Source organism: Ambystoma mexicanum, chromosome 10 (genome assembly GCF_040938575.1).
Source record: "Ambystoma mexicanum isolate Mex_15411 chromosome 10, UKY_AmexF1_1, whole genome shotgun sequence".
Lineage (NCBI taxonomy): Eukaryota > Metazoa > Chordata > Amphibia > Caudata > Ambystomatidae > Ambystoma > Ambystoma mexicanum.
Window position 1 is genome coordinate 639,610,910 of NC_090932.1, and position 13,459 is coordinate 639,624,368.

Here is a 13,459-nt window from a genome sequence, read left to right on the forward strand (position 1 = left end):
AATCGCGTGTGGAACTTCCTGCGCACCCCAGAAATACACGTACCCAGGCCAATAGCATGTACGCTCACTTCCCTCCGGTTACACGCGATGACGTGCACTTTTACCACGTGTGCTCGCATATGCGATTTCATTGGCCCAAAGGCCACCATGCGCAGCTGTGACATCACGCGCATGGCCGTAGAGAATGGCGCGTGTAAAAATAAAGAGATACACGTCCGAGTGTCAAAGCGCGTAATTGGTGGAAATGGCCTCATCGCGTATGCGCGTCTGTGACGTGTGTATAAAAGGTACGTGTAGAACGCCATTTCCTTGTATGTGCTTTTCGTGGAGAGCGAGTGGGTGAAATCTGTACTTCTTGTCGGTTCACACGCGATTTACTTCATGGCGTTTCCAGTTCGTACTCCCTGTTACCTCTGACAGCTTTTTCTCTTTTCCTCTTTTTCCTCTACAGTGTTCCCTACTACTGTTGTCCTGTCTCCTCAGACAGCGTACAATTCTTCTTTTGGCGGTGGTGTTGCCAACGCGCACACGCGCATATTTTTTACGCTTTTGTACCTGGCAGACGGTGAGTCGCGCATGTATTTAACATCTGTGCTTGCCCCGTGTGTTGCGTACCCCTTCAGAGGTCATTCTAGGCTGCGTGTGACACGCATACGTTCATTCTTGTGTTCCTGGGTGCCACAGCATAGTGCAGGTTTATTTTTCCACGCACGTGGTCTAGGAGGGGTTGCGTGCACCTTACTTCGCTTTTTTGGGGTGCCTGTGTGTTGCGTGACCCGTCATCTTTCCCCAGGGGTGACATACAGCCTTGCTAGAGCACTAGGGTACGATTACCATCTGGTACCCAACCCCTTTGACCCCCAATTGCCCAGGACAATAGTTCACATCGACTCCCATACGCACAATAACATCAGTGCCATGGCTGGGAGGCGAACAAGCCGTAAGAGTGGCAAAGGTGGCCGAGCCCCAAGTGGTGGCCGTGGTGGATCCAGCAGGGGACGTGGCCGTGACTTGCAGGGTGCCCCTAGCCCCCCATGTGTGGAGGAGCAGTCAGGTACACTCATGCACCCCCCCCCTGTTTGAGGTTACCGTGGCTGACACCATCCATGCTCAGCCCTTGTTGGACCAGCTCACTGTGGAACCAGACCTGGCACAGGGTGACTCCATGGCTGACTTCCAGGTCAGCAGGTCTAGGCCATGTGCGCCGGTGAACGTTGGTGTCATCAGGCCACGTGGATCAGGGGCAGCTAGGTCATCTGCTGCCCCGCGTAGGCAGGCTGGGGAGGCTGCAGGGGCAGCTGCGGCTCCATCCACCCCACCTCTCACACACCCATCCAGGACAGTGTCGGTCCAAGTCCATCATGCTGACATTCCCCCTGACACCATCACACTTGAGATAATGCCTGCACCAACTCCCATGCTGAGTGTGCAATCCCACGCTCCTGCCCCTAGTGTCCAGAGCGGCGTAGGACACTCAGGATCCCCACCACCTTCCAAGCGGAAGAGGAAGAGTGCTCGTCCAGTAGAGGCTGATGCCCCAGACACGGCTACACAGTCCGGCCCGTCAAGGAAGCCCAGCTTCAATGAGGCCGAACTGAATGCACTTGTAGAGTATGTGTCCGCACATGACCGCGAAATGGTGATTGTTGCAGGATCCAAGACCACACCTGCACAATGTCAGGCACACTGGCAGACCATTGCAGACATCATAAGTGCCCTTGGAATCGTGAGGCGCACAGCTAATGAATGCTACAAGCGCTGGAATGACCTGAAGCGCAGGGCAAAGAATAAGCTGGCCTCAAGTCATGCCGCAACTCTAGTGACTGGAGGTGGGTCTCCAGCAGACGACATAGAAGTCACTCCACATGAGCAGGTTGCTGGGACCTCCGTCACCGAGGAACAGATCCAAGGTGTGGGAGAACTGGCAGATTATGAGGCATTGTCCGGTGAGTGCACATGCATGTGTGTGTCATCCATGTGCATGGTGTGTGTGGGAGGGCTTCTGTTTGGGTGCCAGGGGAGGGTGTGTGTGCCTGAGTGGTTCGGCTCACCCATGTGCCTCTTCCTATACATTCTTGGCAACAGCATTTGGGTATAGCAGCATCCCTTCGGCCAACATTAGACATCCAGGCCAACCCCACGCCAGTTGCCCTTGGAGTGTCATCTTGCCACAACACTGTTGCTTATTTACCTCTGTTTATTCAGGCAGATTGTTTGCATACCACCACTTTTACTCGGGATTTCTCAGTCCTATTGTCACATGTCTGACAAGGCTATGGTACAGTGGACTGGCTCAGTTTCGTGGACATGATTAGTTTGGACATGTCCCTGTGCTATAGGACCATTTTTGACTGGCAGCTGCAGGTTAAACATTTGAACCATTACAATGAAAACAATCAATTATATGAACAAACTGGACTGAATGAACAATTGGTGACCTCCTCTCCCTCTTCACTTCATGGCTAGGGTACATGCCATCTGTGTGATGGCATGTGTATTTGACCTGCCAATCACTGGCCAATGTGTGATGCCACTGCTAGGCAGCATGCAGCAAATGTGTTCATCTTCCATCTTGGTGTCATCAATGTGTGCCATCTGCCTCCCCATCACACGCAGTGACGGTGCATGCATGGGAGTGTTTTCGTCATGTGGGACATGTGTCAATCAAGTACTGTTTCTGTAGCCTCTCAGCCCTAATTGTGTGCCATAGTGCTAATGCCTGTTTCCATTTGTTTTCTTTTATGTCTTTGCTGGGGTAGACGCATTTGATACTGCTGGGGTTGTGGAGATGGTGCAGACCCAGGAGGGGTCTGAGGGCCGACCGACCACCAGTGAGGGACGTGGTGTGGTGGTGGGTGAGAACCCACAACTGCTGCAGGTCGTGCTCTCAAGGGGTGTCTCTGGCTGCACCTCCCCGAGCTGTACTCAGGTGTCCATTCGGATGATGAGACCTACGTGTCGTCGCAGGTGAGTGATCCTGGGAGGGATTCTGTTCTGTCCGACCCACCTGCACCAGGGTTAGAACCCTCAATAGGGATGTCAGTGTTGGCAGGTACGCCTTTGGTGGTTACGGATGCAGGGTCACACTCTGCGACATCTGATCCTGTTCCTGGGCCAGCAGATCAGAGGGGGAATGCAGTCCTGCAGCCTCAGGCAGTGCCGGCACAGCAAGGTGCAGTTCGCCTTGCCCCAGACAGGTGTGGTGCCCGCTGACGTGGTGGCCGTACGCCACCTGGCAATACCGCATGGGAGCAATCCATTTACGGTATGGCAACCCAACAGGCAGCATCATCAGAGATGATGGCTCAGCCCATGGATAGGGTGGCCACTTCCATTGTCCCCCCCGAAAGGCTGATGGAGCGACTACAGCAGGCAACTGACTCCATCTACCAGTCACACAGGGAGGACATGTTGGCGTCCGACAGGGACAGGCGGGCGGCACTGGTGACTCTGCAGGAAGCCATCTCCATAGAGTCCCAGGGCTACAGGGAAGCCCTGAGGCTGGAACCTTAGGACGACTCTTGTTGAGCTTGAGGCTTCAACAAACCGATGGACAGAACAGCAGCTGGAGCGTCTCACCAGTACGCTCTCAGCTGAGATGCAGGCAACTAGGGCGGAGGTCCGTGCATCCCGTGAGTTGTTGCATGGGGACCTCTGCACACTTATCCTCCAGAATGAGACCTACCACACTCGCATGCTTGCAGCCATGGAGGAACAGACTAGGGCTTTGCGTGGGCTGCCTCCCATAGTGCCACCACCTCCTGATGCAGCTGCAGAGGGTGAGGATAGCGACAGCAGTGATACTCCCACAATAGGGTAGCCGTGTAGGCCATGAGCCCATGGAGATGTTTTTTTTTTCGCAAGATCCACACAGGTGGGTTTTGGTGTGCACCCTGTCCTCAGACCTCCTGGGTGTGGCCTCCCCCACCCCTCCCCCCCCGGGCCCATTAATGGCCATTTTTGATTTTTTTTTTTTTTGGGACAGTGTGTTGCCTTGTGTGGCTCCCGTGGGCATACGCTGCATTGTGGCTGGGCACATGCAGGCTTGTCATGGATTTGGTTCAGATGCTTGGGTTTTTGTCACACACACCCCTCCTGCTTCCCGTTTCATGGGCTTGCAAAGGGTGGGCCCAAGTGACATTGACGTACATGGTGACATTGGACTCCCATGAGCTGTGTGGGCAGTCTGTAGTCAATACTGTGTATACATTCATTGTGCATATTGTTGTTGTATTGTACACTGCGTGGTGTATTGATATGTGCCTCTGCATCCATCTCATCCTACATATTTCCTCATGTTTTCACAATGCGGTCCACCTTGGAACTGGAGTCCATGTTGTAAGCAGTGCACCTACACTCTTGCGTGGCGCTAACACTGTATACTTGGAAGTGTTCGGAGGGCTGTTATCATCAGGTGGTGAGGCTAGCTAATTTTTAAGTCTGTAATGTCATGTTTAAGGTAGGTTGGAGGTTGTGTAGGTGATTGGTATTCTTGGTAAGTATTTGGTAATGTGGGTTGTAGGTCCTGCATTACTGTGAGCATTTCATGTGTGGACATGTTTCCATTAGGGGCACTGTAGCTGCTGACACTTGGGGCATGTTGTGGGGATTAATTTCTTTCCTCTCACATTGCATGACATGCCATGGTGTGTTGTGTTGCCGTGCCGGGGAGGGGGTGAGTGACATGGCACTGTTTTCATGTAGTATTTTGCAAGTGGGTATTCATTTCTGCAGCATGGAAGTGTCTTTTAATGACACTGCATTGGTGGTGTTTGTGTAGGTAGGGATGCACACATTGTGACACTTCCACATGAACAATCTCAGGCTGCTATGCTTCTGACAGTTGACAGTCCCTTTGTTCGTCTTAATTGTCAGGTCGAGTCATCATTGATTATCAGATGGTATGTGCCAGGCCTGTGTGCACTCCACTGGGGTGTGATTTCTATGTGAAGTAATTAACCACCAGCTGCGTACAGGCTGCCTCACCCCGTGCCCTCTCCCCTCCCATGCGCAGCGGCCGTGCATGTGGTTGGGGATGTGGGGCACCACCATGTCCACAGCCAGGCCCCGGCGTGTTGCAACATTGTGCAGGACACATGCTGCCACTATGATCCTGCACACTACTGGGAGCGCATATAACAGCTGCCCGCCAGAACGGTCGAGGGAGCGAAAGCGTGACTTGAGCACTCCGAAAGTGCACTCCACTATGCCCCGGGTTGAAATATGGGCTGTGTTGTATCTTACCTCTGGAGGCGTGATGGGGTTCCGAATTGGCGTCATCATGTGGGTGCTCAGAGGGTAGGCACTGTCCCCTGGTGAGGAGGTGATGGGTATCATTAGTGGGGTAGTGACATAACTCTGCATCTTACATGCATGCATGTGCAGTGGCATTCATACTCACCAAGCAGCCATGTATCGCCATGCCGCCCAGCTTCTAGGTCCCGGCTTAGGGTAGACATTCGGTAAATGAAGCTGTCGTGGGTGGACCCTGGATAGTTGGCATATACTGAGGTGATGATTCCCTTAGCATTACATACTACCTGCACGTTGATGGAATGCCAGTGCTTGCGGTTCCTATAGATGTGCTCAGATGCCCTGGGGGGACGTAGTGCCACATGGGTGCAGTCAATGGCACCTAGCACTTTTGGGAATTGTGCCACACCGTAGAAATCGAGGGTGGCAGCCTGCCTTTCTGCAGGTGTCCTGGGCAGGTATATGTGCTTACGGACTGATGGGCGTGCAGTGATGATGTTCAAGACCTGGTGTAGGCAGCGTGACTGCGTGGCCTGTGACACCCCACCCACTATGGCACTTGTCCGCTGAAATGATCCAGTGGCCAAGAAGTGCAGTACATTGAGGACCTTCTCCAGGGGGCTGAGTGCTTGGGAGCACAGGGTGGGTGATGTGAGGTCCTCCTCCCACTCACTGACCAGGTCCAGTATTATGTGTTGGGGAAACCTGTACCTCCCATACACCTGGTCATCAGGCATCCCAAAAAGGCTGGTTCTGGGAGTGAAAATTCGGGCCCTCACTATCCTCCTCCTCCTCCTTTGGTAACCCACGGCCACTGCTGCTAGGAATGGTATATTCATCCTGGCGTATGAGCTTGTTTCTTGTTTGCGCGCACTTTTATGCTGCGCGGGTCGACGTACGCCTGCTTCATGCTGGTGTACGTGTCTCAGGATTGGACCATTTATTTTTCGGCACGTCGTAGGCGAACTTGTGAATCTTCCCGCCCACCCCAGGAATACACGTAGCACGCTCTCACAGGCACAGTCGCGGGTAAATATTCCTGCTCACCCCTGGAATTCATGTACCCCACTCTCACAGGCCCAATCGCGTGTGGAAGTTCACGCGCACCCCGAAGTACATGTACCCAGGCCAATCGCGTGTGGGACTTCCCACGCACCCCGAAGTATACGTACCCAAGCTAATCGCGTGTGGAAGTTCACGCGCACCCTGAAGTACACGTACCCAGGCCAATCGCGTGTGGGACTTCCCGCGCACCCCGAAGTACACGTACCCAGGCTAATTGCGTGTGGAACTTCCCGTGCACCCCGAGGTACACGTACCCAGGCTAATCGTGTGTGGGACTTCACACGCACCCCGAAGTACACGTACCCAGGGTAATCGCGTGTGGAACTTCCCGCCCCCCTCGAGGTACACGTACCCAGGCCAATCGCGTGTAGAACTTCCCACGTACCCCGAAGTACACTACCCAGGCAAATCGCACGGCTGGGGGGTTGGGGTGCAGGGTGACATGAGTGGGGGCCTGGTGGAGGCTGCCCCTGCACTGCTGGGGGGTGGGGGTAATAGGGGACATGAGTGGGGGCCTGGTGGAGGCTGCCCCTGCACTGCTGGGGGTTGGGGGTGGTGGGAGACATGAGTGGGGGCCTGGTGGATGCTGCCCCTGGTGGCTGGGGGGTGGGGGTGGTGGGAGACATGAGTGGGGGCCTGGTGGAGGCTGCCCCTGGTGGCTGGGGCGTGGGGGTGGTGGGAAACAAGAGTGGGGGCCTGGTGGAGGCTGCCCCTGGTGGCTGGGGGTGGGGGTGGTGGGAGACATGAGTGGGGGCCTGGTGGAGGCTGCCCCTGGTGGCTGGGGCGTGGGGGTGGTGGGAGACATGAGTGGGGGCCTGGTAGAGGCTGCCCCTGCACTGCTGGGGGGTGGGGGTGCATGGGGACATGAGTGGGGGCCTGGTGGAGGCTGCCCCTGCACTGCTGGGGGGTGGGGGTGGTGGGAGACATGAGTGGGGGCCTGGTGGAGGCTGCCCCTGGTGGCTGGGGGGTGGGAGTGGTAGGAGACATGAGTGGGGGCCTGGTGGAGGCTGCCCCTGGTGGCTGGGGGGTGGGGGTGGTGGGAGACATGAGTTGGACATGAGTGGGGGCCTGGTGGAGGCTGCCCCTGCACTGTTGGGGGGAGGGGGTGCATGGGGACATGAGTGGGGGCCTGGTGGAGGCTGCCCCTGGTGGCTGGGGGGTGGGGGTGGTGGGAGACATGAGTGGGGGCCCGGTGGAGGCTGCCCCTGGTGGCTGGGGGGTGGGGGTGGTGGGAGACATGAGTTGGACATGAGTGGTGGCCTGGTGGAGGCTGCCCCTGCACTGCTGGGGGGTGGGGGTGCATGGGGACATTAGTGGGGGCCTGGTGGAGGCTGCCCCTGCACTGCTGGGGGGTGGGGGTGCATGGGGACATGAGTGGGGGCCTGGTGGAGGCTGCCCCTGGTGGCTGGGGGGTGAGGGTGATGGGAGACATGAGTGTGGGCCTGGTGGAGGCTGCCCCTGCACTGCTGGGGGGTGGGGGTGGTGGGAGACATGAGTGGGGGCCTGGTGGAGGCTGCCCCTGGTGGCTGGGGGGTGGGGGTGGTGGGAGACATGAGTGGGGGCCTGGTGGAGGCTTGCCCTGCACTGCTGGGGGGTGGGGGTGGTGGGAGACATGATTGGGGCCTGGTGGAGGCTGCCCCTGGTGGCTGGGGGGTGGGGTGATGGGAGACATGAGTGTGGGCCTGGTGGAGGCTGCCCCTGCACTGTTGGGGGTTGGGGGTGGCGGGAGACATGAGTGGGGGCCTGGTGGAGGCTGCCCCTGCACTGCTGGGGGGAGGGGGTGGTGGGAGACATGAGTGGGGGCCTGGTGGAGGCTGCCCCTGCACTGCTGGGGGGTGGGGGTGGTGGGAGACATGAGTGGGGGCCTGGTGGAGGCTGCCCCAGGTCGCTGGGGGGTGGGGGTGATGGGAGACATGAGTGGGGGCCTGGTGGAGGCTGCCCCTGCACTGCTGGGAGGTGGGGGTGGTGGGAGACATGAGTGGGGGCCTGGTGGAGGCTGCCCCTGCACTGCTGGGGGGTGGGGGTGGTGGGAGACATGAGTGGGAGCCTGGTGGAGGCTGCCCCTGCACTGCTGGGGTATGGGGGTGGTGGGAGACATGAGTGGGGGCCTGGTGGAGGCTGCCCCTGGTGGCTGGGGGGTGGGGGTGATGGGAGACATGAGTGTGGGCCTGGTGGAGGCTGCCCCTGCACTGCTGGGGGGTGGGGGTGGTGGTAGACATGGGTGGGGGCCTGGTGGAGGCTGCCCCTGGTGGCTGGGGGGTGGGGGTGGTGGGAGACATGAGTGGGGGCCTGGTGGAGGCTGCCCCTGGTGGCTGGGGGGGTGGGGGTGGTGGGAGACATGTGTTGGTGATCAGTGGTGCAAGGTGACATGTGGGTTGGCTGGTGGGCATGGCCATGGTGGATGGGTTGCCTGTGGGACATGAGCAGGGGTGCAGGGTAGTACCCTGTGGTGTGGGCTGCCTGCAGGGGCCGTGGAGGGATTAGAGGGAACACCTGGGGGGACCCACATGGCCAAATCAGGTGTAGCATTCCCCGGCACCACCGAAATACACGTACCCTGCAGAAATCGCGTGTGAATCTTCCACGCACCTCGGAATACATGTACCCAGGCCAATCGCGTGTGGAACTTCCCGCGCACCCCGTAGTACACGTACCCAGGCTAATCGCGTGTGGAACTTCCTGCGCACCCCGTAGTACACGTACCCAGGCCAATCGCGTGTGGAACTTCCCACGCACCCCCACCTACCCAGGCCAATCTCGTGTGGAACTTCCCGCGCACCCCGTAGTACACGTACCCAGGCTAATCGCGTGTGGAACTTCCTGCGCACCCCGAAGTACACGTACCCAGGCTAATCGTGTGTGCAACTTCCCGCGCACCCAGGAGCACGCGCACACGCTATTTTTCACACAGCGGGTGTCCGTGTTTGTCGGTGCCCCTTTGCACCTCATTTGTCCTAGAGGGCCACTGTATGGGCCATTCATCATGGCTGTATATGGGTGTTTTTTGTTAGCGCACATTTTGGCGCACATTTCTTTCAGTCGCAGGGGCGCTACCGCCTGCTTTCTTGTGGCGTACTTGTTTAGCCCTGTGCGCGTCTTTGACGGGTTGTAGGCGAGCGTGTGGGCGTTCCGCGCACTTGCCTCCTGTACTTCCCCCGTGACGCGCATATTTTCACGCGTTGTTCCCCATTCCGACTGTTACGCCCCGTGTTCCGCCTACTTTTGTGATGTGCGCCGCGCTATGTGCGATTTCGCAGTGGCCGTGGCGCACGCTGTTGGATGACCTGTGCGCCGGCGTGCGCGGCGCACATTTTTAGCGCACATTCAATGTTTTTCTCGTGCACAGACTTCCATGAATCGCTGTGCGCTGGTTTTCCTGCAATTTCCGCACTTGCACTGCGATTTTCGCACTTTTCCTGCGATTCGCACGTTTTGGCACCACTGCGCGGGAATTTTCGGAGCACATTAATTCCATGAATCGACCCCATAGTTGCTTATAACTTTGGGTCAAAAAGAAATTTATGAGGAACAAAGTTGTAAGATACTATGGGTGTGATATTCTGCAATGGTTGTGGCCAGGGCATAGAGTGTATAATATATTTACTGTTTGGTTTAGTAACTGGAGTACATGTATTTCTTGTTAATTTCTGTGATAAAAGAAAATAGCATGTTGGTATTAGTATTTTGTAATGACTTATTACATTGTATAATCAACCTTTTTTTTTTACCCTCATATTTAGAAGATTACAAACCAGAGTACTGTGCAATTTACTCAGTTTCTGTGTTCGTTGCTAAAATGATTGGGTCTGTGGGAGAAAAAAAAATCCATGTTGGATTAAAAAAAAAAACTTTTTCCGTTATGCTACAGTTTATTTGTTTGTTTGTTTTCAGTGTTCACTTGTTGTTTCTGGCTAATGCTTTATACATTGGCTTGTTGCATTTTTTTGGAGAAGTTAGATACCAGTAGGCGTATTCTAATTGTCTATTTCTTGATATATTTTAGTGGTATTGATTTATCTGTTTGGATATTGTTAGATTTTGACAATTCGATACCAATTGACGTATTCTAAATGTCTATTTTTTGATATATTTTAGTGGTATGGATTTATCTGTTTGGATATTGTTAAATTTTGGGACAGTTAGATACCAATTGGTGTATTCTAACTGTCTATTTTTTGCTCTAATTTAGTGGTATTCATTTATCTGATTAGTTGTTGTGAAATCTTTGGGCAGTTAGATAGCTTTTGGAATATTCTAACAGTTTATATTTTTTACTACAAGTTTACTTAAGGTTTAAGTACAGTTTAGTTATAAAATTTTGGTTTTAAGAACATTAAATAAGCGTTTGTAAGATTTGCTGGTAATCTCTGCTTTAGAGTAATGGTACTATCATTACATTCAAACCATCCACATTTTTTTTATATATACAGTGTAGTGCCCTGAATAGGTTGTGGCTCCTGCGTGGTAGATTATACCTATTGTTGTGAAGGTTTTCTTACCAAGTGATATTTGACCATGTGTGAATCCAGTAAGCTTGCACTTGTTTTTGGTACCATCTGCATTGTAACGTAGAAGCATTAGTATTACGTATCTACTATGTGTTTGTATTAATAAGGTGGAGCGATTATCTGATTTGCAGGTAGAACATAATCTATCATGGTTTGCATTTTGTACAAGTTGCTGAAATGGAATGGATACACAATTTGGTATTGATATATATACAAAGTGTTCATTGGGGATTTGTTCTTGTGTCACATTGTTGTAGAGAGTGCATGCATGTTTCCACATGTATGAAATCTGGAAGATTGCATTTATAGGTATGTTTTGTTTTCCAGTACTTGTAGTAAGTACATTAGAAATTCTTGTGGATCCTCCTGTGAGTTTATAGTGAATTTCACCATTCCACTACAGTAGTCCAATTGTTGTCTTATTCCATAAACACTATTCGTGTTGTCAGGATTGTTTGTTGCATTTCTATGAAGTACTAACATTTGCAAACACAATGGGTCTGTACTGTGTAAGTAAATGTTGTCAACAATTGGTGGTAATTGAAATAGAATATTCATTGCTGCATTTGCGTAGCAACTTACACCAACTATATTTGTGAGTTTAAATGGACCAGGTAGTTCTGTATCTGACTGCTTTTTTTGGAGTTTGTCTTCCTTCTTTGAAGAAGTACCTGGTTTACTTTCCCTAATTGATTCTTTTTTGCTTGTGGTACTTGATGAAGTATTCGTTTCTTTTACTCTCTTTGGAGGATTTGCAGTGACATCCTGTTGCATTTCTGTTTGATTTATTTTTCTTTTGTAATGTTTTACTTTTTGTGGAACAGAATATGTGTTTAGATGGGGGGTGTATAGTGAGCGAAGGCTATTGTATTCTAAAATGCAAGGAATATCAGCGTTTACTCTACTTGCATCAAAGTTGATTAGAAATAGACCGTCAGTGATAGTGCTACGTAGCTCATGCCTTTTTTAAAGACTGTGTTGCCAATATCTATCATTGCTTTGTCTAGGGTAAGACTTTGTGATTTATGAATCGTGACTTCGTATGCAAGAGTTAGAGAAAATTCTTCTCCGCGTACATACATGTCTTTGAAGAGAAGGAATCGAGCTGTTGAGCGTCCTATCCTTTTTACTTCTGAAAGTTTGTCAAAGAGAATATTGACAAACTGAATTTTGTTGTCACGTGGGTATGTTTGAAAGCCAACAACTGTACCGAGTGCTCCATTGCCTAGTCCTTGGTCCATGTCAAGGTTACGTTTAAGCATTACTCTGCAATTTAAGGATAATTTTAATATCTTTTCTAAGCCTGCTGTGTTTGAGATTGATTTTTCTAAATTATTTAGTCTTGTTGTGGCTTGGTCACACATGTGTAGTGTCATACCATGCTAATTACGGAAGAAAACCAGAGGATACAATTTTGGAGACAGAAGGAATCAAGAAATTTAATTGAACCTGATCCATTATTTAAATATCAAATTTTAATCGAGAATTAATCATAGCACTCAATAATTTTACATCACAGGAAAGGAATTAAGAACACATAATTTCACATAGTTTCACATATAATCCATCTCATTAGTACACAGGCATCCAATAACCATTCATACATCCATCACAATAATACGTGTGAGGTAAAACTTTATCCTAAAAAAGTCATAACAATTGATTTACTTATTGTCTTCATAAAAAAGAGAGAGAAAGAGATATATAATAAATATATATGAAAAGCCACAACAACAGATTGTTCAAGTGGTCATCAGTTTAGGATGGGTCACATCGATGTCCAAAGTTGACCTCATCACTGGTTTCTCAACCGGTTTCGGCGTATTTAACTTTAATTGAGTTACGCCTTCATCAGGAGAATAACAATTCAACTCTAAAAAGACAGGGAGATATACATATATGAGACCTCATCATAGAACCACTAGAGAAAACAAAGGGAAACCCCCAATTAGCAACCAATTCATATTCATTAAAAGTGATTTAAAATCAAACACAACCTGCCCCCTACCTTGTGCCATAACTCCAAGGGGGGAACTTTTGCATGCTATAAACAGTGCTACCATGATCATTGATGCCCCAAAGTGCAGAGAGAATCAACCCCTCGTGGCCATCAAGCAGACCCATTAAGTTAGTGAGAAGATGCAAATTCCCATGTATTAAACTTGCGTGATCTATTTATACAGGCAGTGTGCTATGCAAGCGCTTATAGGTCTAATTTTTAATAACTAACCTTCATGAATGAAGAGAGAGAAGGAGAGACAGCTGAAAATTCCTGATATGAAGAATAGGAGTACCAGCTATACCAATATGCGATGTCCCAACACGTCTGTACTGCGTAACCGTCAGCTGGAGATATGGGAATGGTTCAATCCTGCAGTGGCTGTTTTTGTAACGCTCACCTGATTCCCGTAGAGGAGCCGGTCTTGACTGGGCGTATACCGTATCTTCAAAGGTGATGTGTAACACACGGCTGGCTCTTTGGGCTGGACCTCTGTGCACTGTATGTCTGACTCGAAGGGTAAGATGTCTGCAGATAGAAAATATGGGATTAATGAACTGGGTTATTGAATGTCTCTCTCTTCTTCCCTTTCTCTTCTCCTGTAGAACCCCAAAGGTTAACGCTCTCACCTTAG